The sequence below is a fragment of the Pteropus medius genome, unplaced genomic scaffold, assembly GCF_902729225.1.
Source record: "Pteropus medius unplaced genomic scaffold, Ma_sr-lr_union100, whole genome shotgun sequence".
Lineage (NCBI taxonomy): Eukaryota > Metazoa > Chordata > Mammalia > Chiroptera > Pteropodidae > Pteropus > Pteropus medius.
Window position 1 is genome coordinate 8,792,901 of NW_024347788.1, and position 25,277 is coordinate 8,818,177.

General features: G+C 42.2%; 1 long non-coding RNA gene across 1 annotated transcript; it reads left to right on the plus strand.

Moving 5' to 3' along the window:
• The first annotated feature begins 10,117 nt into the window (after window positions 1-10,117).
• On the plus strand, window positions 10,118-21,439 carry LOC120614453 (uncharacterized). Its single transcript, XR_005655985.1, has 3 exons — window positions 10,118-10,358; window positions 12,612-12,845; window positions 20,250-21,439. It is a non-coding gene; the product is annotated as an uncharacterized LOC120614453 (long non-coding RNA).
• Window positions 21,440-25,277: the final 3,838 nt, after the last annotated feature.

Here is a 25,277-nt window from a genome sequence, read left to right on the forward strand (position 1 = left end):
TGGCTTTTGGAAAGCTCCCCCAGGTAACCTAAGGATGGAGGCTGGTTGCCAGGAGAACCATCCCTTTTGACAAGAAGGTTGGAATTTTTGGTCCCCCATGCCCAGACCTCTGGGGAGGAGAGAATGGCTGGGGGTTGAATCGATCACCGCTGGTTGATGACATAATGACCATGTCATGCAGCCTCCATGAAAACCCCAAAGGATGGGGTTCAGAAGCTTTCAGGTTGGTGACCATTCTGGGAAGCAAGACACCTGGAGAGCATGGAAGCGCTGAGCCTTTTCCCACACATTTTGCCCTATGCATCTCTTCATGTGGCTGTTTCTGAATTATATTCTCTTATGATAAACCACTGACCCATAAATAAAATGTTTCTCTGAGTTCTGTGAGTCTCCCTAGCAATTCAATTGAACCAAGGAGGGGACCATTGGAACCCGCAGTCTATAGCCAGTTGGTCAGAAGCACTGGTGACAACCTGGACTTGTGATAGGCATCTGAAGCAGGGGCGTGGGGGGCAGTCTCATAGGACTGAGTCCTTAACCTGTGGAATCTGACGCTGTTTCCAGGTAGACAGTGTCAGAATTGAGGTGAACAGTAGGATACCCGGGTATGGAGAATTGCTTTGAGGTGTGAAGAAAACCTCTCCCCATATGAATTTGAATTGGTCTCAGAATCTTTAGAAAAGGAATCGAATATAAGAGCACCACCAAGTTCCTGGCCTGGTTCCCTGCCGAATGGTGATGTCGCTAATTAGGACAAAGGATGCGGGTGGCCAGTTTTTTAGGGGGCGGCGGCAGTGAGTGTCTTGAGTTTACTCTGGGACATATTATCTGATTTCTTGCATTAATCAACTTCATACATTATTAGCATATAAGTTAGAATAAAAGGTATCAGTAAAGAAAAACCTCCTTATTACCATTCATCAATCAATCGATACGTAGTCAGACGTTTAGTGCCTCCTTATGGCTTCTAAGGAGTTTAGTGCTATGGGGATTGCAGACCATACACCCCAGCTGTTCCGAGATGGTTTCACTTTCCCACGTTATTGTTTCCCACAAAGGCAGTTCATTAAATATATAATTAAGGTGATGTAATTTCTACATCTTATAAGACTTTTCTCAGAAGTAAGTTCATAAATCATTAAAAGGTTTCAGGCGTGAGTCTTGCGAGTAAGGAATCCATAGTCTAATCCAGAAGAACGCGATAGCCATTGAAGAGCCATTTAGTGTAAGCCGTGATGCTGGAAGGGTTCAGAGGAAGTGCAGGCAGTGGCTGGCATTTTGGGTGGGGGGGAAGTCGAGAGCTACCTGGAGGAGGATCTGAACCGCAGCGTGGCTCCGAGCGATGGACAGTGTCTGAGAAGTCAGACAGCGGATGAGGAGAGCAGACTGAGAAAGACACGGGGCTGGAAATGAGCTCCACATGGTCAACCTCGTGGCCTGTCCTGGTTAGTCTTTTGACTCGATCCATGGGTTGTGTGGCTCCTAGTACTGCTTTCCTGATCTCTGTCCCATTCAGGATTCATTTTGTCATCATTTTCCTAAGGGATGATGAAAATTTCTGCTTGCGTGGTATCTGGGATCTATTTTTCTATGCCCTTCCCAGCTTGTTTCAGTTTGCATCTTGTTCTGAATTTTAGCTATTCTGACCTTAGCAGTAAATGCGTTTGCTAAATTTTTGTGTTCTCTGATCACCTTAGTTTCTATTTTGCTAACATTCCCAATCGCCCATGAGGTCCTCATGCAGCCTTCTGAGGCCAGGAAATTGAAATTCCCATTAGAGTTAACTGTATAATAATATTCACTGTAATAATTCTTCTAACATATTTTCAAGAGCTGTGGATAAAATAAACACGCGTTACAGAAAAATCAATAATGTAACAAGGATATATAATACTGCCTCCTGCACAGTAAGCATTCAGTACATTTTTCTAAATGAATGAATTTCACATAATCGCTTATTAATAAAGAAGAATATATCCTTTTGGTTAATTTACTTTTCACAAGCACTTTTTACTGCCAGAGCAAGAAACCCCGTAAGCAGTTTTGGGGGGTAAGCGGCCAGGCCCTGGTTCTTCTAGGCATGCTTGGCCTTTGTTTCCCCATCGGTCAAGTCAAACTGACTCCTGAGGCTTCCAGGTGAGGTGAGTCACAGGCAGGGTCCCTCTCGCCAGGGTCCCTAGCTCAGATCTGTATGACGTGTATCAAAACACTAGTCCGAGTGGCCGATGTCCCCTTTTGTTCACGAGTAGGAGCTCTGAACACTTTGAAGACAGTTTATTCTTTAAAGTTGGTGAGCATTCCTTTTATAATTTGTTTACGCCGTGTGTTGAACAAGCTACTGTCACTGACAGGGCAAAATTAAAATTAGAATGTGACTAGCCTCACTCTGATGGTTGATCATAAATTCCAAATGAGCAAAATCCAAATTAATAAGATTTCATTATCTATGCTTATATAGGATTACATGTATGTGAATTAAAAATCATAGCAATTTAGACTAGAAGGAAACATAAAAAAGAATTCTGTTTAAAGTCTACATTTTGCAGATGGAAAGATTTGTGACGGTTAAATTGTTCTTTTTCTTGTACCCAAGAGACTAGTTCTATATTTAAACATAATCCAGAAATAGCCTCCTTTACAGATAGAAATTTGCTATGATTCCATGGCTCTGCTGAGCACATTAAACGTTATGTAACGCTCTGACTTCTATTACTTGTCTTTCCATCTTCAATAAGTCTACAGGCACTTTGAAGCAGAGATTTTTTGTTTCACCTCTGTGTTACCCACAGTGCCTGCCCCCACCCATCCCTACATCTGATATGGGATTGAGCATCAGTCCGTCTGCAGGCAGCTGTGATCCTCCATGAGATGGAGGAGACAGGCATTAAGATGGTAGGTCTCACGTGGGCTCTACAAATTTTCTTCTGCTCTGGACATCTGATAGCATCCCTGGATAACCTTGTTTGCCCTTTGGAGCCTTGGTATCTGCATTCTTCAGCTGATAGCAGGAAGCTGTGCCCTTAGGCTAAGGCCCTCCCACCTCATCGTTTCCCCATCCAAAACCAGCACCTGCATTGGATGGGACTGGATATGCCATCCCCGGTTTGGACACAGATTAGAACTGCTACCACTCTCCAGCCCCCCCTTCATTGTACCCCTCAGCTCAGCCTCCTTCATCTCTTCATTCTGGCATGCTGAGGGGTAAATAACTTAGGCATCATACTCTGATCCCAACCCTGAGAGCTACAGCTCTTGCTTGCTGGGCACTGTTACATAAAATAAATGAGTGTCGAACTATCTGAAAGAATGAATTTAGGCATTAATTTTTCACTCAACGAATACTTATTGAGTACCTAAGAGATACCATACTAGAGCCTATCTGGGTCCTGGAGACACGGCAGGGGACAAGGCCCAATGCCTGCCCTCCTGGGGTTTACGTTCTGGTCAGGGAGGAACATCATAAACAAATAAATTAATAGATTTTTTAAAAGGAAGTGCTATAAAGCAATACAAAGCAGAGAAAGGCAACAGAAAATGCCAGGAGGGGGTGTTATCTTACGAATAGTGGTCAGGGGACACCTGGACACAGAGACGTGTTGGACCGGTCTGCACATAGATGGTATCGAAAGCCCTAGAAAGAGCGAGATCATCTGGGGAGCACGTGTTAATTGGTGAAGAGATGTCTGAAGACCCGGCTCCGGGGATTCCAACAGCTGAGGAGGATTCAGGAAAGAAGGCCAAGAAGGAACGGCCACGGAGGCAGGAGCTCAGGGTTCCAGAAGTCAAATCGAGAAAGGATTTCAAAAGCAGGGGAACGATCCACGAAGACCAAGAATGAACCTCTGACTTTGGCAGTGGAGAGTCAAAGGTGGTCAAGGAAACAGCAATTTCGTCGAAATGCAGGAGACCTGACGGGAGTCAGCCCCAGACAGGACAGGAGAAGAATGGGCACTGAGCGAATGCGCACAGCGCCTGTCACCGCTCCTGCCGGAAGCAGAGGATGGGCGGTTCCTAGAGCGGCCTGTAGGACCCAGCGAGGCGTCGATGGCTAACGTGGGAGCAATAACAGCATTTTTGTGTACAAGAAACAAAGACCCAACGGAGTGGGGAAATGAGCGATGCAGGAAAGAGAAAGGTCCTGGTACAGGGAAGAGGCAGTGAGATGGATCAGGTGGGCCCGGAGACCACGTTCCCTCCAGCAAAAGGAGCGCTCTCAGCCAAAGACTTGGGGCGTCTCGGAAGAAAGCCAGCAGAGTCGGCGGTAAATCCACCAAGTGTGCCTTTCATTTCTGCTCTGTTTTGCTTTCTCATCGTTAAGTTACTGTTCATGAGACGAGAGAAGTTACACCGATAACAAAAATGTCATTCCGTAGAGTTTTAGACAGTGGACCTTCGGTGAAGTCGGTGGTATCTTACTGAATTATGTGCAGTTTCTAAATCTAGAACCACTTGAAATGTCCTCTCTTTAGTGTATGCTAAATAATCTATCACATTATTGTGATGCGACCCATCCCATTAACGTGGCAGGGCTCTTTCTGTCGCACTTTTGTTAACTTCATTTTCCTTGAGGAAAGCTTTGGAGAAAAACCACACGGAAGTGTGACCCCGTGAACGGAAAATACGACTTTCCTGTTTGGGTTTTTCTCTCTATAGTACCTCAGTTCTAAGTTCCCAGGCATAACTAAGAGTAGAAACTGACCTAAAGTCCAACCAACTTTTTCCCCCAGAAAATGTTTTCCACAGGAGAAAAAAAATCTAGATAGGAAAAATAAGAAATAAAATTTTCAGGACATCAGAGCTGTGGCCAGAAAGGAGAGCCCCTCAGTGAATATCCAACCTTAATTAAGACAGATGTGATTGATTCTTATTAATGTAAAACCAGAGATTTTTAGATCTAGAAAAAGATGTTAAAGATTATCTATTCCAACCACTTTATTTTACAGATGAATAAACTCAGTACCCAAGTGACTGAGTAACTTATATGGAGATGCAGAAGTGATTGCTGTCTGGCTGAGTTTTAAAATTAATCAAAAGAAAACTGAGATAGTAATCGTGGTAATAATAATTATAATTATTGAGAGCTTCCATATACCAGGCACTCTATTGACCACTTAATAGTCATAATCTTATTTTAAATTTATAGCAACCGTATGAAGTGGAAAGTAGATTTCCTAACCAACCGCTATTGAATTGACTTACCAAGTTTACCACTTATGTCCATTTCTGTCTCTGTAAAAACTCTGACTGATGCCCATACCATGTTGAACGTTTGAGGCTGGTAAGATTCTTTCAAAAATTTCCACTTATCTAATCTGAAATCTATAGGTACCATCTACCTTGGTATCACTATCCTCTGGGACCTGCACGCCAGGACCTCCCACGGCTAGAAGTCCTGCTCATTACCTTCTCTCCTTCAGCCCACGTCATGGTCCTACAGAGACTCCCCCATGCCCCGTCGCCTGAGGAAATAAGAATTTGGTCCTTGTTTACAGATATTTCTGCCCAAAACGCCAGCACTAGGCATTCATGGGCGGCCTGACAGTGGAAAAGAGAAATCTCAGTAAACAAAATTTTAATAGTACATCTCATGGTAAATTTTGTTGGGGAAAAATACCTTGTTTCAGGAAATTGTCCCCAGGTCCTCAATTTTCATCATACCACTGGAAACATCCACAAAGAACACATTTACATTAGTAGGTAATCTACTGAGTTCAATTAAACAATTTATTCAATAGTTTAAAAGTGTAGTCCACTTCGAGAACTAATACCACAGTACATGGTACATATTCTTTCAGGGAACACCAACTCTCTTAATTAGCTGTACCACAAGAGTGTCATCTAACAAACCACCCAAAACTCTGTGCACAGAGTAACAAATATTTCTGGCTCACACAGCTAAAGGTCAGTTGAGGTTGGGCCGATCTAGCCTGGCTTTTGATGCCTTGGCACCGAGTGTCTTTTATCCTCCTTGGACGAGTGGTTATTTAGGACAAGCTCTTCACGTGGCGAAATGCAGGAGCTCGAGAGAGCAAGCCCAATTGTGCAAGCACAGTTCACGCCTCGGCTCACATCTCGTCCGCTGACATCCTATTAGCCACGGCACATAGCCAGGGCCGAAATTCAAGAGGTGAGGAAATCTACTCTCACTGAAGAAAGGAATGAGGGTAACTGTTTGCTAAAGGTAGACTCTGCTACACCCTCTGAATTTAAAACTACTGTTTTTCCGTTACAAAAATATATATATTATTCAGTATGTTTTCAAAGAGCTACAGCTGTGCAAATGGTTGATTCACACAATTTAACAAACATTTATTGAATGTCCTATTTGCTGGGCATGTGTTAGGTGTTGAAGATAGAGAGAGGAACGGGACACAGTTTCTGCCCTCGAGAAGCTCGGGGACAGAATCTAAACAAACCAAACTCTACTGTGATGAGCACAACAAAAGCATTTGCAACTCTCTAAGGTTGGTATGATTATTCCCATCTTATCATCAGAAACCAAGACTCAGAAGGATTAAATTATTTGTTCAATATTATATGACAGAACTGAAGTCCAGCTGTTTTGGAAGGTAGGGGATTAAAAGCGTAAAATCTTGTGATTCCTCACAACCTTCCTTAGAAAATGAACAGAGAACTGAGCAGGCCAACACTTCACTTGCTAGTGGGAGCCTTGTGTCCTTAGGACATCAGAAAGCCAACATCTTGGTGAATTCAGCCCCATGATAATGGACGTAGAATGGATCACATATGATTTCCCCTGTTTATAATTCTGCCCTTTTTACGAACTGACTTAGATTGCCCATCGACCTAACCTTTATAATATTAAGTAGTAAGTCAGATTTACATATATACCCTGGACTCATAGGGATCTGAGGTGCTGGAGGATACCTTGGTCAGTTTTAAAAATATCTGAGTCAGGGATCGTAGCCTTTTAGTGGATTGAATTTTTATTAACATAAACTATTTTGATGATAAGGGAAAAACTGAATACATCGCTGGGTTCTTCAGTCCTGAGAAGTGGGAAAGATCGTGGGCAGGAATAAGAAATCTTGAGGGCTGGACCATGTGTGTAATTATGATTTTCAGCTCTGTTAGCCACTATGAAATGATTACTATAATGTTCTACATCCATATTTTATTAGTGTGTTACAACATTTCCAAAATAAAACGGCTCTTCTTATTTATTCAGAAGTATCTCCATGAACTAATGTTTGAAGAACTTTATGGTTTGCATAACCCTGACATGGCAAATTGTAGATACCATATTATTGTTCCCATGTTTAGAAAGAGAAACAAGAGGGAGACATAAAAAATATTCTCTTCACGTAGGTAAATGAACAAGTCACCAGGAGAGTCCAAGACGAGACAGGAGTCGAGTGACTCCTGGCCTGGACAGTAGATTTCTGGTTCTTGAAATAAAACTTTTAAGAAATCTTAAGGACATAAAAACAAATCTAAAACACATTTAATGCTTGGGCAAGAAACCAGGGTAATTATGAATATTAAAGGAATTAGGAAGCTTGGAGAATCAGAACAATTTTTCTGTGCCATCATTTTACACTGGAGGATGTCTGTGTTTTGTTCAGTTCTTGCAATGAGTATCATGTCAATTATTTGGATTTTGATTCACTTCGGTTATACTTAGCATCAAACTGAATGCCAGTATTTAGTTACTTAATTTTTCCCTGTTCTTTCCCAATTCTCAAGCTTTTGAGCACTAGCAGGATTCCTTCCATGAATGCTCTGCATTGAAAATCTGTCTCAGATTTGAGTGTTTCTTACACAAAGGCTAAGTCAAAGCTGCAGATGACTAAGCACTGGAACTGTGTTGGGCCTGGTCTTCAGGTAGCCTTTGCTATTGAATCTGCTAGAAAATACTGTCAAAAGATCTCTGATGGATTCTGGAATGACATGAAAAAAACATATACACCACTCTTAACTTTAGGGCTAGATTCTCAGAGACCATCTTACTGACCGTGGGCAAATAGCCTTAGAGAGTTCTAGAAGCTCTTCCCACTTGTGCATGTTTGATATAAAAACAGAGTCTCGGGTGTCTCTATCTCCTGAGAGAATATTTGTTTACACAAAGGGGAAGTGAGTTGATGGCATGAGGTTTTAAAATGACTTGTCTATGAACATATGTGAGCAGGCCACTGGTATAAGGAACTGGATCTATTAGAAATCAATGTATTTTCTTCTTATTTTTCTTTTTTGTCTCCTTTTTAAAGAGATAAGTGGATAGAAAACTTATTGGCCCTCTTCTTTTGGATCAGAGGCAAGCATTCTCTCATCATGGGATAAATTATTTGGGAAAAGATAAATTAAACAGAGCAATTTGAGATGAGAACGCTCAGCCAATTTCTATGTCAATAATGGGTATTACCTCAGCTTGTAAGGGCTAGAATTAGTCAATTCAAGCATTCTGTGAACCAATTTGATATTTCTACATCTGAATTTCACACAGTTGTTTCCAGCTAGAAGGTAACTTCTCTGGCTCTTTATAAAAAATGTTGAAATAGCAGAAGTTTCCAAGGTCAATTCTGTTTCTTCCTTCCTTCCTTCCTTCCTTCCTTCCTTCCTTCCTTCCTTCCTTCCTTCCTTCTTCCTTCCTTCCTTCCTTTTCCTTCCTTCCTTCCTTCCTTCCTTTTTTCCTTCCTTCTTTCCCTCCCTCCTTCTTTCTTTCATAAAACTAAACTGCTTCAATAGTCAGTTGCCAAATTAAATGATTATTCCTCAATTATTCACATAGTTTGCAGGGTTATGGTTGTAAAAAAAAATAAAGTCTTATAGAAAACTCATGTAACTTGCACTACCATCCTTTGGAAATTAGATCCTTTCTTCTTTAAAATTCCTGCCATTTTTCTCTCCCATAGAGATCGAATTACTTGTGTTCCCTTTTCGTTTGAAGGCAGACTATTCAATTTCTTGCAGGCTGTTGATTCAATCATTCCATCCTCTATTATAAGTGTGACTCAGCTAAACTTATTATTATGACTTGTTTCTTTTCTATCTTGCTTCCCTTTATTTTGGGGAATTGGATTGGTATGCTCGTGCCTTTCTTTCCTGTAAGGGAGCCTTCTTGTTCTCACGGTGAAGGTCCCTAATTTAGTTAGATATTTCTAGGTATAATTTAATTGGCTTATGGTGGTTGGACTTTTCTTTCCTTTGGATCAATACCTATTCTGTGCCTTTCTCTCCCTGCACCTTTTCCTATTCATGATTCAGATGGTAGTGCTCGTCTATCTTAAGTAGAATTAAAATATTTGTCAGATTCGGGTTTCTTTTTTGTTCTGTAATGGGGACAGCAGACATGATGATTTGATGAAGATGTGCATACAGATGAAAACTAGAGGTTCAGGTAGAAGAGCTGACTTTTCACAGTGCTGTTAGCATGCCGGTCCCAGAGCCAGAAACCCTCTGATGCTAGATCCTAGATTTGTTTATCGGCTCTGTTGTCTGTCTCCATTGACCAGCTCTGAGGGAGAAGGGTGGCTGAGAAATGAAAGGACCTAATTTAGATCTTCCAGGACAGATTTGGCCCTGGGAGAGCTATCTCTTTCCTCTAGGTTGTTGAAAGTCCATTGGCACTCTGAAGGGAAAGCATTAGAATTCTTCATTACTCATCCATCAATTAGTTACTCAATATGTATTACTATGTATTATACCAGTTACAGTGGGTACACAGAGATAAATACAAATAAAAGGCCCATCTATTGAGAAATCTCTTTTCTAAGAACTTTTTATATCCTTTTTCCCAATTCTTACAGCCATCTTGCAAGAGAAGAATTGTTATCCCCATTCTACAGATGTGTACATCGAGACTCAGACAGATGAAGTGACTTGCTCAGAGTCACACAACCAGTAAATAGCTGAACTGAGATTTTAACTCAGGTCTGTGTGACTCCAAACTCATTGTCTTTCTGCTATGGCACCTATCCTTCTCATTAACATTTCCTCCCACAAATAGAACTTGGTCTCTGCCTGTACAAGACTTACATGGACACAAAAGATCACATATTGGGTGATTCCATTCAGATAAAATGTTCAGCACAGGCAAATCTATAGAGACAGAAAGTAAATTAATGTTTGCCTACGGCTGGGAGTAAGGAGCGGGGGAATGACTGCTGATGGGGATGGGATTTCTTTGGGGGTGATGAAATTATTCTAAAATTGGATGACGGTTGCGTAACTCTATAACTACGCTAAAAATCATTCAGTCGTGTGCTTTAAATGAGTGAACCACATGGAAGATGCCTTTATGAAACAGATGACGTTGGAGCTGAATCTCAGAGCAAAGTTAGAATGTCGGCAAGCAGAGGAGAGTGGAGGCTGAGAAGACTGTGTGGGCAGAGCCACAGGTGCGCGCAAGGACTGGGTTTTTCTGGGAGAATGGCAAGTCTTCCGGTTGGAAGCTGGTGGGATGTAGAGGGACACGTGGTTGGAAAGGGATCTGACTATAAATGACATGCTAAGGAGTTAGGCTTTATTCTCTCTAGTATGGGGAAACTTATTCATGGTGGGAGGAAGTATATTTTACATTTTAAGCTTCTTCAATTTTATCGAGGTAAAATTAACAAATGAAATTGTATATGTTTAAAGTGTGCGCCATGATGATTTGACATACATATACTTTGTGAAATGATTACCACATTTAGGTTAAACGATACATCCATCACTTCTCATAGTTACCGTTTTTTTATTTGCGTGTCTATATCTTAGCAAATTTCGAGCACACAGCAGAGTTATTAGCTATGGCGACTGAGCTGCACATTAGACCCCAAAGCCTGTTCATCTAATGACTGAAGGCTTGGACCTGTTGATCAGGAGCTCCCCAACTCCCCAACTCCCGACCCCGGTAACCGTCATTCTAGAGAGAATGTATTTGAAAACTCGACCCGAGTTTACGTTTTTCTACATCAGAGATCTAGTTTCAGCAAGCCGACACCATGCATGAAATTAATGTTGCAAATTTGAATTTTCCTAATTTTCTTTTAATATGTATAGTATATAATTATAAATTCCTTTTGGTTTTGTAGTTGTATAATTATTTAAAATGTAAGGAGTTTATACTAGTTGTGTGCTTTTATTAAAATAAAATAGATTATTTAAAGCTTTTTTCCCTTTAAAGGGAGGTCATAATTTACTTAAGTGAGAACTATTGGTCTAGGAGATAGAATATTAATCTTCCAAACTTGACCTGGGGAGACCAGTCTGTCTGCACTAGGGGATGCTCTGAGCGTCCTTTCTGCAGAGCTGAGAATCAGTACCTAAAATCTCAGTGCCATGCGTACAGTATAGCAGAGTTTTTATACAGTAATGAAATAGGAATGCTGCTGTTTGCAGGGAAATCTGACCTATTAAGAAATGAAATTCTAGATCGTTGAGCCATTTGAGTAATCACTAGGCACGATCTTCATGTCGGATGGAAACTTTGCTATGAATTTTATTGGACGATTTCAAACGTTAAGTAATAGTGCTCTAATTACTGCTATGGGGAATAATGGCCAGCATCCAGCAACTTTTCCCTTGTCCACTCACCTGATTTCACATGCTGACAGATTCATTGGACAGAAACAAATTGGCTGACCATTTAACCCTTCTGCTCGAAAAAAAGAAAAGAAAAAGGGAAGAAAAGGAGAGAAAAAGAGCTCCATTGTGTCTTAACTAACAGGCATTGAGAAGCAGTAATCTTTTTCCCTTGCCTTTGTTTTAGAGAGACAGAAACAGTAATTGACATGCCTTTGAAAACAAGCCCGGGGTCCATTTCCTGGCGAAAAAGATATAGGAACTTTGAAAGCGAAAAAAGAAATAGAGCCTTTCTCCGCTCTCCTTCCGTATTTCAACTTTACGAATTATTGCGTTATGAAGCTTTCAAAATGAGGCAAGAAGTGGAGTTAGTATATTTCATCAAATGATACTTCGTTAGAATTTGAAAATTGCCAAATAACTATATTCTTATGATTCTTTAAAACTTAAAAGGTAAAACATCAAAAAAAAAAAATTCAAATGTTCGTAAGTTCCCATTGTCAACATTTAAATTAAAAGTTCACTGCAAATTTAATAAAGAAGGCAGTAAAAGGAATGGGAGGAAGAGGTATTTTATAATTAATTAAGTTTTTACAAAAAAAAAGTGTTTGTTATTAGTAGTCATTACTTTTCTTTTATGTATAACCACTTATGAGAATGATGAAATTGAGCGTGAGAGGCGATGGAATTAGGTGTGTGCGTGAACTCACTGTAATTGTCTTTACGAGAATGCTTTGAGGTGATCTTTGAGGTACCTACCCCATGCTCTTGTCTTTTCTTTGCCCGCCACCCCTTACTCACTGCCGTGGTCCTGGCATGCACTGCTCATCTGAGCTGAAATAATATAAATTTAGTATGAGTTTTGCTTGCATATGTAAACCGATGCATTGCCTCGAACTCCAATTCTGAAAGCAACATCAGCGTGCTTTACGCTTTTGGTCTAACTGCTCTTGTGGTTGGTGGAATAATCAAGAACTGACGGCAACGTGTGGGCATTCCTTTCTGCATTTCTCAACACGGCCGAGAAGCAGAAGCAAACATTTCTCAATCTCTCGGATTAATAATAACCTTCCTTTTCCTTTTAGGACTCACAGTTTGACCCTTCTCGCTCCTTTCGATCGTTTGAGGCCTCAAATTGCCTTACCAACACGTTCTTATGAAAACTCTTGCCCATTGAGAAAGTAGAATTGTTATTTCCTTTCATTGTGACTGAAGAACAGGAAGGGAAACCATTACTGTGATCACTGACAAATCAACCTGGGAGCCGGGAGCGATCCTCAGGAGCGCCGTAGGACACTCAACCGCTTAAAGGAGCAGGTGTTAGTGTTATCCTTGCAGTGAATTCTCGGAGTGAAATTCTTTAAATATCTTATGGCCATGCTAATCATACATTTACAACTACATGTACCAGGCTATATCTCTAAAGATGAGATCTATGATACTGAATTTAGAATTCTCATGGGTAATAAACGCGTTCAATTCTGCGACAGACCTACTGTTCTGAAAGTAAACATTTATTTCTCTCCCACTGTCAGGCACAAGGGCTGGGGTTTTGTGACTGGAAAATGGGATTGCTATGGGGATGTTGATTTTCTGGTTCAGACAGGATATCCCCACATCACCAACTGAAGTAAATTGTGTGGGTCTTTTTTTGGCGGTGGGGAAGGATTCAAATCGAATGGAATATAATCGTTTTAGGAAGAGAGTGTCAGTTCTGGGGATGTTACGAGCTGGCGTTTCTGCTACTCACACTTCTGCCCTTCCTTCCCAAGGCCTTGGCTGCATTCGTTTTTTTTCTCTCTTCTTTCCTTCTATAACACGCTCAGTGTCATGTATGCTCATTCCAAATTCTAAGAAAGGGAACTCAGTTTGGGCGAGGTGCCCATCTTTATGTCAATGCGCTTAATTAAGGGAGAAGAGGTAATATGGGACTAATGTAACAGCAGGGGTTTGGAGAGAGAGAGGAATTACAGAGAAAGGACGAACTCAGCAGATACTCGAAAATGTGTCTGCTTCACGATTGCAGTTTTCCGTATTCCTCCAGTTGGAGATGAGGCATTGGTGGCTTCTTAAAAGAGTCTGTCTAAATGTGAAACAGTCTCAATAATTGAGTGCCTCTGAGAACTGGAATTTGAGCTGAGGAAGAGTTACATGCCTAGATATGGGCTGCAGTTGTAGACCGAATATGAGCCTAACACTAAGTAAAGAGTTAATGGTGGAGGTTCCACTTCTGGCGATATAGGGGAGAATTTTCCAGAATTCATGAAGACCACGAGTCTTCAGATTTAGGAAACACAATGGGTCCTATGCCAAAAAACATACTAGACAACATTATTATGAGGCTATAGAACATAAAAGATGAGATTTTTAAAAGCAACTAGACAATAACAGTCATTCTAACAGGTGTGGTGTGGTATCTCATTGTGGTTTTGATTTGCATTTCCTAATAGCTAGTGAAGTTGAGCATCTTTTCATATGTCCGTTGGCTGTTTCTATGCCTTCTTGGGAGAAGTGTCTGCTCCAATCCTCTGCTCATTTTTTAATTGGATTGTTTATTTTTTTGTTGTTGAGTTATATGAGTTCTTTATGTATTTTGGATATTAGCCCCTAATAGAGGCATTGTTTGTAAATATCTTCTCTCATTCAGTTGGTTGCCTCTTTGTCTTGTTGATGGTTTCTTTTGCTGTGCAGAAGCTTTTTAGTTTGATGTAGTCCCATTCATTTATTTTTGCTTTTACTTTCCTTGCCTTTGAGATCAAATTCAAAAAATCCTCTCTAAGTCCAAGGTCCATGAATTTGGTACCTATGTTTTCTTCTATGCGATTTATTGTTTCAGGTTTTATATTTAGGTCTTTATTCACTTTGAGTTAATTTTGCTGTCTGGTGATAGCAGTATAGTTTCATTCTTCTGCATTCTTCTGAATTATTGAATTGTATATTTGGAACCTATATAATTTTATTAACAAATGTCGCCCCGGTAAATTTAATAAAAAATATGAGAAAAGCAACTAGAGAAAAAATTAAAATATATGAATCAATATTAAAAGAGAACTCTTACAAAACCGTATGTCTTTGGAAAATTAACTATAATTCAATGTCTTTAAACACATGGGAGTCATCTGGGTCCGCTAATTCTTCTCAGGTGGCCTTTGGTTATTTGTGTCCTTCAAGGAACTCGGTAGTTTATGTGCTTTCTCTTCTTTACCCAATTAGTCTAGCTAGCGTTTGTTAATTTTGTCGATTTTGTTTTTAAGAAACGGCTTTTTGTTTCATTGGTTTTCTCTATTGGTTTTCTGTTTTCCATTCCATTGATGTTTATTTTTATCTATTTTAATTCCCCTTTTATGCTTATTTCAGGCTTAATTTGCAGTTCTCTTTCTAGTCTCTTGGGACACAAACTTAAATCATTCATTTTAAGCCTTTCCGGTTTGCTAATGTGAGCATATTATGCTACAAGCACTTAATACAAGTCGTACATTGTCTCTAAGTACTCTCTAGGTAGATCCAACAGATTCTGATATATTATGTTTTCAATTTCATTCACCTCAATTTCTAATTTCACTCGTGATTTGTTCTTTGATCTTTGAGTTGTTTAGAAGTGTGTTGTTTAAGTTTTCAAATATTTGGAGATCTTCTGAATATATTTTTGTTACTAATATTTTAAATTTAATTCCTTGCGGTCAGAGAATGTACATTATATTATTTTAATCCTTTTATGTTTACTAAGACTTGTTTTTTGGCCCAGGATATGGTCTAATCTGGTGTCGCGTATTTACTTATAACCCCCAGAAAGATATGTGCAAGTCCTAACCCCTGATGTCTGTGAACATGACCTCATTTTGAAACAGGATCTTTGCAAGTCTAACTAAGTTAAAATGAGGTCATACTGGATTAGGGTGAAGCCTAACTCTATGACTGTGAGACAATAAATTTCCGTTGTTTTAAGTCACCTAGTTTGTAGTGTTTGTTATGGAAGCCCTAGGAAACTAATACGTCTGGTAAATGTTCCATGAACATTTGTAAAATAAATGTATATTTTGCTGATGTTGGATGGAATCGTCTGAAAGTGTTCCATGTATTTAAAGTATTCAAGTATTCAAGTATTCCATGTATTTAAAGATTTTCTGTCTGCTGCTTCTGTCAGTTATTGAGAGAACAGAACTGAAATCTCTGACACTCACAGTGGATTTGTCTCTTTCTTTTTCAGTATTATTTGTTTTTGCTTCATGTATTTTGAAGTTCTGTAAGTACAAACTCGTTTAGAATCATTATATCCTTTCGATGACTTGCTTCCTTTATTCTTATAAAATGACCCAATTTATCCCTGCTAATATTCTTGTGTTTGAAATCCACTTTGTCTGGTATTAATACAATTCCAGATATATTTTAGTGTTATCACAGACTATCTTTTTTAATCTTTTCACTTTCATCTATCTGCTTTTTCATATTTAGTCTGGGATTCTTGTAGACAGTGTGTAGTTATTTTTTGATATCTTATGTGATCTTACAATCTCTGCTTTTTTTATTTGGTGTGGTTAGGATAATTACATTTGATATATTAGAAATTTTGTTGAGTTTAAAGCTGTGATTTTTCTATTTATTTCTTACCTGAGGGCATAATAAATTAAAAATTTTAGGAAGCTTACAAGAACCACCAACACCAAGAAATTCAGAAATAAGTAACATGTTTTTAATTACATAACTACCTAATTACATTAATTACATGCCTGCATATTCTTTTATTCTTTAATTCTTCATATGACAATGTCTTTAAATATTTTCTGTAGAAATAATAGAAAGATAATCCTATCTGTTTTCTAGTGCGGCTAATAAAAATTGTTTTTATTACTGATAATATTTAAAACAGTTTCTTCCAGTTTTACAATTCATCATAGGAATGATCACATACATTTCAAAGATTGTTGTCAAATCTGGGAAAACCTCAATCTACTATCTTTCACACATGATTTATAATTGGAGGAATTTTCCATAGACCAACCTTTGGCTTCAAACATTTTGTACCTCAGTTCTCTGCCACCTATGCAATTCCAGTGCCAAGTGCAATGTTCATATCACCACATGACCTCTGGCCACACATTCTCTCACAAATCTTGCCATAATTGGCATGGTAAGTGGTAGGAAAGTTCAGGAAGCCATTCCTACACTAGGACAGCTAGCAGAGACTTGAGTATGCATGGAAGTGCCTGTGAGCCACATAAATATATCCCACCAAAGTCAGACTAAGTGCATTTCCAATTCAACATTCCCTTAGAAGATCTCAAAGGCCTAAACTAAGGGCTTAGCACCAATTCTGGACCAGTAGGACATGTCGCTGACTTTCTCCGTCTTTTAGTGTTTTACTCTAGACCTTGGTCCCTTCTCACCCTACACATTGTCCCTGAAACCTTGTCCACTCCCATTGATTTGAATGCCACGTGTATGTTAGTGATTTCCAAGGCAAAATCTCTAGCCCGGTCCCCCTTCTGAGCTTCATGTATATTCAGCTGTTCAGTAATATTCCCACCTCAGGGACTTCTCGTCTTCCTTAATCTGCCTTCACTGCCTGTGTTGACCAAATCAAAGTTCCGAGAATTGCCCACGGCCCCGCCTGCACACCCAGCTGGTGCTGGAGACTTGCTTATAGTTGTGGAGGAAAACTCCCCGCCACACAGTGAGCAGATGTGTCAGAAGTGAAGTGATTCGTGTGAGCAGTACAGGAGTTGCACAGGAAAGAAAGGCAGAGTAGGGAAGAAATGTTTTTTTCCCCTTCATAGAAAGGAAAAAAACTGAGTGTTTCTTTCCCAGTAGGTGACTGGATTATTCAGCGTCAGTACAACCAGACAATAGAACACTATTCAGCACTGCAAATAAATGAGGCTCCAAGCCACGAAAAGACATGGAGGAATCTTGAGTATTACTAAGTGAAAGAAGACCATCTGAGAAGGCTGCATACTATATGATTCCAACTATGTGGCATTCTGGAAAAGGCAAAACCATGGAGACAGTAACAGGATCAATGGTTGCCAGGGTCCAGGAATGATAGGCAGAGCATAGGTTTTTTTAGGGCAGTGAGAATACTCTGTATGACATTATGATGATGATGGATACATGTCATTATAGATTTGTCCAAATCCATAGAATGTTTAGCACCAAGAGTGAATCCCAAGGGAAACAATGGACTCTGGGTGATTATGATACATCAATATAGGTTCATCCTTGATAACAAATGTATAATTTTAGTGAGCGATGTTGATAACGAGGGAGGCTGTGCACATGTGGGGCCAGGGCCCATGTGGGAAATCTCTGTACCTTCCTCTCAATGTTGTTATAAACCTGAAACTGTTCAAAAATATAAAGTCTTAAAAAAACATAACAGCTTCTTAACACTTAGGCCCTGAGAACATATCGACCAGCAAAGCGCTATTCGGCGGGTTCCTGCGTAGCCGTGGGAGCAGAGGGCCCTCGCAGAATTCGGGTTTGGACTTGTTCATTGTATAGCATACAATAAAGAGCCCCTTTCCTGCTCTCTGTTGTTCACGCCTTTTCTCATCAGCATCCCGTTCCCACTGGCCAACCTCCAACAGTGTAATAGTAAAGGAATGATGTTTTATCTATGTATCCTAAGATACCTATCTTATTCCACCTTTTTGTCCTTAAATTATCAACCCAATTAGTTGGGAGCTATGTCTTAACCTTTTATGTAACCTCTGCTGCTTTTATATCTGTCCTCAGCAAGGGTTTGATAAATGATTGTTAAGCTGAATTGACTTTAAGTGACAGGGCAAAACAGACCCAACTAATCTACTCTAAAATATTGCCACCATCTACCAAAGGGATTAAAATGAAAAAAAAAAAAATCATGAACATGCACAAAAGCGGCCCCCGAAATGTGGCAAGGTGGCAGGACTGGCAAGCTGGGAAGGTAGCTCTGCCAATTACAGGGCGAGAAGGAGAGCGATACCTCTGGGAATGAGCAGCAGCAAGGTAGGCTGAGCACCTGGGTCCTGACTTCACCTCACGTGATCCCCATCAAGTCTGATGGGCGGAGTCCCCTGGGGATTGAGGAAATGTTGCAAACTTAGTCCGCTGTTAGGTTGGCCAGGAATCACACACAGTATGAGTTAGGAAATACTGGAATCCACAAATCAAAAATGTGTCTGTCTTTCTTGGAGGCATCGACAAGTGGAATTATCTGCCAACGGGAAAGAAAAAAGCAGCTCCCAGCTCCTCCAGAGGAGAGGGAGAAGATTTGATTCTTCTTTTCTCCTTACAGATTTTTCTATATCCAGCAAAACTATGCGCATCAGTCCCTTGATATCCCCCTGCCAGGGGGCCGTCGGTCTGTAAATCTTCCACCTTTTCCCAGACCCGCTGCATTTGGAGGGCCCCTAAGAGGCAGCACCCTGCTTGAAGATGAAAATAATCGCTTATCTTTATAGAGTCAGGGAGAGGACTGAGGGATGGTAAACTGGAAACCGAGACCAGAGGCTGTGGGGAAGGGCAAGAGTGGCTGGGGTAGGGAAGGGAGAGTTTGCAGCTTAGGGGCAAATCGACCAGTTTGCAAAGTAACCTCTTTCTCAAAAATACAATTTCGAAAGCATTCCCAAGTCTGCACATCTAGCCCTCGTGGGCTGGTCTTCTGTGGCAGCAGAAATCAGAGATGACGACAAGGCTCTGTGAGTTCCAGGGCAAAAAAGACGTTCCGTTTGCCTTCTAGCTGACAGCATTGTCTGTTTCATAGATAGATAGGTAGGTAGGCAGATAAGTAATAAATTGTGTGTCCAATCAAGACTGAGGCTGAGAAATATTCCTTTCGGGGTAAAAGTTGGAGCGTGCATGGCCTGTTAGATTTGCATTCTTCGTTCAATGAGACATAGAGTTACTACTTTACCAAAGAATTGGAACACCTAAGATATTGTCTCTCTTTCTCAGTCTGCCATATACACACTCACCCCCATCCTCACGAACAAGCATGCACACACACGCATCCACCTTGCTACTTCAGAATCAGGTCTTATTTTCTTTATAGTTATAGGGGAACCTCTCTCTCTCTCTCTCTCTCTCTCTCTCTCTCTCTCTCTCTCACAAAACACACATGTGTGTGGCTCTTACACACACACACACACACACACACACACTCTCTGCACCCCCCCTTCTCCCATCTTTCTTTCTCCAATATTTTCTAACTTTTTGGCTAACTTTACGGCTGACTTTTCCCCCGGACTTTGGTGGTTTTAAATTCAGAGCCACCCTAATAGGACAAGGTTGTGGTTTTTTGTTTTTGTTTTTGTTTTTTACCATTAAGAATATTTGAAAAATATGTGGCACCAGTTCTAAAGGAAATAGCAAAAGGTCATTCCAAACCATTGTTTTGAGCAGGTTTGAATTTCTGAAACAGCGAAGTAGGTGATGGTTTTCCAGAATGGCGTGCCCGAAGGAGACAAGAGTCGCCCTAGAAGTGGAGTATGGTGCGTTTGAGAAAACAAAACAGCCTCCTGACTTCACAGTTACAGCTCGTGTCGCAGGCTTCTTTCTAGTGGGGAGAGGCTGGCCCGCAGCCTTCTGCGTGGCTGCTTTGCGCTCATCCACGCATGCGCCACACACATTAACTTCCACGACACGCAGATGCAGTCCGAAGGGCAAAATACACGTATAGTCTGCTTTTCGCGGTGGGGAAGGAACGTCGGAAGACAAGCGTGTCTGGTCTCCTTTCTCCTTTCCAGGACACGTGACCAGACTATGGATTCCGCAGTGGCCTTCGGACCGCCACCCGGGACTGCCCGGAAAAGAGAGCAGACCTCGAGGGGACCCAGGCACACACCAGGTCCAGGATGCGGCCGACGGTCACTGCTGGAAGTTCTGCTTCTGAGACAATGAGAGAGCCGGGATGCAGAAATCGGGAAGGGACAGAGCCAAAAGTCCCAGTTAGCAAAGCTCGGGGCCAGAGCACAATTCAGGAGCCGGAGGGGGCAATTGACACGGAGCTAGAAGGTCCAGAATCAGCGTGGGGACCCTGCTCTTACGACTGCCCTCGGTGTCGTGGTGCATCCTGTGCCCAGACTGGGGCGGCGACTTTGCACGTACCCATCACGGCTCGGCTTCGGAGTGTGGTTAACTGTGGAGCCACCAGTCTGACTCTATGAGGAGACAGAAGAGACACAAGCTCTTCGCACCCAAGATGCCCCAGGAGTCACCAAGCTCACCAAGGCAGTGGCAGCGAGGCGGGGCCTGGGCCAGGCTGGGTGAGAGGCGTGCCTGGGGTGCCGAGAGCAGACGATGTTCAGTGTCCTTCATGTTAGATTCATCTCATGGTTGAAGTAACAGCCCGTTTTATGTCACGGACTTTTTACGCACCCTGTTATAGGTATAAGAGATGTTTGTACTAAGCGCCCACGAGCTTTTCCTCCGAAAACATCATTTCAATCACTTCGGTGGACTCTGATCCCAACTGGGTAAAATGTTAAAGAGAGAACGAGAAGAGCAGAAATGGTAGAAGATCTTATTCAACCCTTTAAAAAAGGACTTATTAATTTTGATCGGGGTTGATCGTGAAGAGAGTCTCAAAATCCATATTCTAATCTAAAGGGGGACTTCTTCAGGTTTCCATTCAAGAAGTGATTGTTCTTTCCCTTTTTCCCACTGGGCTCCACAGGTTGGGCTGTCCTCTCTGCTCCTGAGGCTGTCATCTGTCATGGAGATTGATCGTCGATAACGGCTTCAAAAATTTATAGGAATGGGACTCATTCGCGTTTCCCTTTTCTCAGTTGGCTCAGTGATGCAGGCAGGTTAGAAACACGCTTTTTGTCAGTGAAATAAATTGAGAGGAATCAGAGACATCCTAGGAGGAGCAGTACATAGTGAGGCAGTTACCACCACGAAACCTTTTCCCATCAACGCACAACTGGGGTAAAACGGAAGCATACCAGTGTCTGCAGTGAACGCCTGACCTTTGCTCTCCTGGTGACTGCACTGCTCCCTGCTCACCCCCCCCCGCCCCAAATGAGTTGATTTGCACTGAAGTACTGGCTTCTGAGTTCGAAGGAAGGAAAATTTAAGGACAAAATGAAACTCTAAATTCAAGCACTTGCCATTTATGATGTGTGGCGTTTGTTTGCTAATCATGTTAGTAAAATGTCACTAGCAACTATTACGCATTGTTTCCGTGACTCTCTTTAAAAGAAGATGTTTTTTATTCCTGAATGGCCTCAGACATCAGGGCAGGAAGGAGAAGGTGGGGCGGCCATAAGCTCGACTCCTTGGTGTCCAGCGCAGAGCGCCTCCTGGGGACATGCCGCTGCCTCCTGTTTCTTTAATATTAAATGCAACAACTTCTGTGTCACACTCATGATCCCAGTCTGGCCTCAGCCCCGAGGAGCCCCAGAGCCTGTCTGGCGTGCAGAACCTTGGCTTTGCTGGTGGTTGCTGCTAATTGCAACTCAGCGGTGGCAGAAGCAGGCGCCTGGTCCCTGCGGCAAGGTCCCCTCACCACGCACATGACCTGATGGCAGCCAAAGGCAGTGTAAGGAGGATTTCCAGGGCCACCCCCAGTCCTCGGCTCCTCTCTGTCCCCCGGACAGACACCAGAAGGTGGACACACGCCTCTAGACCAAGAAGGGATTTATCCAGGTTCCTGCAGAAGCCAAAGAAGAGAGAGCAGGACCGATGAGAGAGCCCCAGCCTGGCCCTTGCAGCTGAGCCGAGAGCGGCGTCCGGCCGCCCAGCCTGCCCGCGTACACGCCATGCCCACCCCCGCTTCGGGTGCCCTGAGTTTTCAGGTTAGTTTTGGCATCAGCTCTGTCCATAAAAATCTCTTCCGTGTATTTTCCACGTATCTCACGCTGTTATTAAACGCAGGTTTTGGATAAACTGGTCCTAGCAATTGAGTGAGAAATTACGGTCTTGAAGAGTATTATTTTCAATTGAATATTACAAACTGCAGATCTGGAAATCAGCTGACATCTGATATATCCTTATATACCTTTATATATAAATCTGGTATATCCTTAAATACCTGTATACAAATGTACATTGATATAACTAGTAGTTCTAGAGATAAAATATTAACTAAATTTATATATGGCTTTCTCAAAGTAACTGTATATCAAATGTAACCTCAGTTCCTCTTGGCTTTTGGCAATAAGATAGCATCTGGTTTTTCATCTAACTGGCAAGTGCACATAGTTAATAAATGAGTTTAAAATAATATAATTTTCCCTTTTATTTTCTTTAAAACGTAGTTTGAGGTCGGAGTAACAGAGTCAATATGGGCGGAGGCCCAGACCCTTCCATAAATTTTAATATGATAAGCCTTCGGTGCCCGGAACCATAGCCCTTGAGGTCTGCGCTGCTCCAGAAATTCTAGTCGTTAAATCTGGCTTTTTCTACGCCTCCATCGTATTCCGAAGCTCGTGGCAGCTGTCCTGGGGTTGCCAGTTCACCCTTACACGTTCGCCCCAGGCTAAGGGAAGGACTTACTCCAAAACGCGTTCTCTCTGACAGCAGCAGTGGCTGCGCAAGGGCGAGTCCTCTTGGTGCCGACACTGTCCTGGCTCCAGATACAAGCGACGTGGCCTACACCTCGCTGCAGGGGCTGTAGGGGCAGCTGGCTGTCCCCTGGTGTGCCACATGGATGCGCGCTGAGGTCCTCAGTTTGTTTTTTCTCCAACAACTACCACCGAATAGTAATTCCCCCAGGGACGGGTAAACTTACTCCCAAGGTTACTTCCTTTCCTTTCCTTACTTTATTCCCCGCCCCACCCCCAATATCTACTAGTCTCTAGATGGCATCTAAAAAATCAAAGGTATCTGGTTGTGGCCTCTAGACCTTTATATTCTGGCTTTGGATTACAGAGAGAGAGGGAGGGAGAGAGAAAAGAAAAGAAAGAGAAAATGGCGAAAGACACAAAAGAACCCCAATCTAACAATGCAATTGCTCCCCCATGTAAAACTCTGTAGATTATCTTTGGTGATTTTGATAGGGGTTATAATCAGCTTTAAACTCATTCATTCAAAATTCAGCAACTGTTTGTTGAGAACGTACCTATTACATGCCAGGTAAGTAGGGTATCTGTCCTTATGATGTTTAGTTTTAATTGAGGGAGCTATTTAATAAACGAGAGAATATATTTCTTCGAAGCACAGCGATTTCGGATGATGCTTGTGATGAACTCTGGGATGATTCCTCCACGCTCTCCTTCAGGTCCACTGTTCTTACTTCTCCAGCCAGTGAGAGCACTGTCGGCAGAGGGCCCTCACTTCCTGGCCCCTTTGGGGAATTACTTCACCTGAAGAAAGTCACCCTGCCCAAGGTCATGTTCCCTTCCTGGGGCAGTCCGTCTCCAATAACTGGTCAGCATAGAGGTATAAAGGATGGACTCCTCACAGAGCTTAGGACAACTCTGAAAGGCCATACGAGCTTTCTGCATGGTCAGCCAAGACCTTTGCTGAGACAACATAGCTGAGCCTCTTCCTCCACCCCATCCTGCTTCCTTTCCTTCCATAGGCAAGGACTCGAAAGCATCCCCTAATAAACTTCCTAATTCCTAGTCACTGCCTCGGTCTCCTACTGGGGAGCCCTGACCTGCAACAGTTAGTATGAGCAGGGACCAAGGAAACACACTGAACTAGAATTCGGGGTCTGGACCACCTGCTACTTAGCTAGGAATAAAGACACTATCCATGGAGGCAGCAATGAATGCTGGGCACGGGCCTGACAGACGTCCAACCAGCTGGCCACAGAGACTGACACTGAGTCCCCAGCACAGCACCAACCCTTGAGGATACCAGCCAGCCACTGGGTGGCAAGTTGACCACATTAGACCTCTTCTTCTCAGCAAGGAGTGGTGGCTCCTTTTCGACAGGAATAAAAATATATTCTGGATTTGGTTTTGCCTTTTCTTCCCACGAGGTTTCAGCCAGCACCACTATTTGAGGGTCTACAGATCTGTTTGATCCATGGGCATGGGTACCTCAAACACTGCATCAGAGTTAGGGACCCATTTTCAAGGAAAGGGAATGCAGGAGTGGGTACTCGATGGTTAGATCCGCGGGTCCTATCGCACACTGCACCATCGGAGGCTGCTGCTGGGCGGAGTAATAGAGTGGCATGTTCAAGGCACAGCTATGAGATTATACCTTGCGAGGAGGAGGGCGGTCACCATCTAGGAAGCAGTGTGTGCTCGGTATCAGTGAATTTTATATGGCGCTGCGTCTCCAACAAGTAGAATGCAGTGCATGAGGCAGGAAAACAGGGTGAGGTCGGAATGGCCCTTCCCATCACTTCACGTTACCTGCTTGAGGAATTTGTCTTTCTCTCCTTGCATCTCTGGAGTCTGTGGGTTTGGTGGTCCCAGTTCCTAAATGGGGGAGGCTTCCCCTAGAGGACACGGCAAGAGTCCTATTAAATTATAAACTACAGCTGGCTCTTGGGCACTTTGGGAGATTGGGTGACAGTTCTACAATGGAGGCAGGGAAGATACATTTGGTACCCAATTGATTCATGTAGGTGCCTCTCGATACTCGTTTGCTGAATTTCGACAGTCACAGACAAGTTCAGAAGCCATCGTCAGAGAAGGACGTGGTGACTAGGACCTCCGACTCCTCAGGGATGAGAGTCTGGCTCATGTCACCAGGAAAGACACCTAGACCTGTGGAAGAACTAGATGAGATGGCGGAGAATATAGAATGGATAGTAGAAGAGAAAGACAGTGTGTTTCACTTGTGATCCCAAGACGTGCTGCAATGATTGAGCT